This window comes from Branchiostoma belcheri, unplaced genomic scaffold (genome assembly GCF_001625305.1).
Source record: "Branchiostoma belcheri isolate BF01 breed outbred unplaced genomic scaffold, Haploidv18h27 scaffold102, whole genome shotgun sequence".
Classification (NCBI taxonomy): Eukaryota; Metazoa; Chordata; class Leptocardii; order Amphioxiformes; family Branchiostomatidae; genus Branchiostoma; species Branchiostoma belcheri.
Genome location: NW_017802403.1, coordinates 1,211,057 through 1,212,485, shown reverse-complemented (window position 1 = coordinate 1,212,485; position 1,429 = coordinate 1,211,057). Strand labels below are relative to the sequence as shown.

The following is a 1,429-nucleotide window of genomic DNA, read 5'->3' as shown; positions in this document are numbered from 1 at the left end:
AGGGTCCCCGTCCCTGTCCCCAGGAGGGTCCCCGTCCCTGTCCCAAGGACAATTTAGGCAGTGAGTGGGAGTAAACCTAGTAAGTGGGTGGGAGCTTTAATGACTAGAAGAGAGTGGAAGAAGACTAGGGGTAAAAGGGTCAGTCAGTTTGAGATAGCTCAAGATAAAGGGGAAGTTGTGGGGGGAGTTAGTAGTCAGGGGGATGCCCAGGTACATTATGTAATATGTCCTACAGGGTGGAGTAGTAGCAAGCTTAGAAAGGGCAGGGAAAGTACGACTGTGTCAGGAGGGTTTAGCAGGGGGGGGACTACTAGGTGTAGGAAGGTTAGTGGTAAAGCTAAGAGGAGGGGGAAGTGCCCAGTACCAACTAAGCTAGAGGTAAGAATGTTATATAGTGGGTCCCTTAATCCTTCAGGGTGGGTGGAACAGGTTAAACGTGAAGAGGGGGAAGGGGATGTCAGGAGTGTTAAGTCTAGTGAGGAGGAGGGAGGGGATGTCAGGAGTGTTAAGTCTAGTGAGGAGGAGGGAGGGGATGTCAGGAGTAGTGTTGTGACTAGTGAGGAGGAGGGAGGGGATGTCAGGAGTAGTGTTGTGACTAGTGAGGAGGAGGGAGGGGATGTAAGGGATACCTGTGATAGTGTAGATAGTTATTCATTCCAGGTAAGTTCAGGTCATGACAATAAACTGCAGGTGAGAAATACAACTTTTCCATTTTATGTTAATTTTCAAGGTGAGATTCATACCTTAGGCACAACTGACAAGTCAATTCAGGTTACTTGCTTGCAAAACATGATTAGTGAGTTTTTTGGGTTTAACATTTCATACAAAAGCCTTTGCTTGGGCGGTAAATTTTTATCTGACAACAATGAAATGATAGAAATTTTTGATAAAACAGTTTCTTTAACACATTTTGGCCGTGGAGGTGGCAGACCTTCTGTATCTGTACATCCAGACAGGCCGTGCTTCTCTGCTTGTGCCTATTGTAAGAAGCCTTCATCCTTTGGAGGTTACAGGCATCCACAGGGGTGGAGTGAAGAACTAAGGAAGTGGGTGGATGAAAACACAAATTTAACTGGCACGGATTGTGTGTGCCGTAGTTGTGAACGTAACTTTAGAGATTTGTCCAAAATGTCCGTTTCGACGACCACCCACTCTTCCAAGGAACCTGAAACAATGGTACAGAAGTCATGTTTTCTATCTGAATTTGGATTATGCGACAAATTGTCTGCCCATGAGAAAAGAAACATTTCATTAGATGATATGGTGGCTTATGTTTCCTCTATTTCTGACCAAGCTACTGGTTGTCTTTGTTTGCCAGAAGCTGTTTCAATGTGTGCTTTTCATTATCATCAATTTTATAGATTTTGTGATCAAGATAGATGCACACATTGCTGTAAGGCAATTAAATCCCATCAAAGAAAAAAATTCT

The 1,429-nt window shown here is 44.1% G+C and overlaps 1 pseudogene; it reads left to right on the top strand.

The window, feature by feature from the left end:
- Positions 1-1,034, top strand: part of LOC109474687 — a 3,326-nt pseudogene extending 2,292 nt beyond the window's left edge.
- The last annotated feature ends 395 nt before the right edge of the window (positions 1,035-1,429 follow it).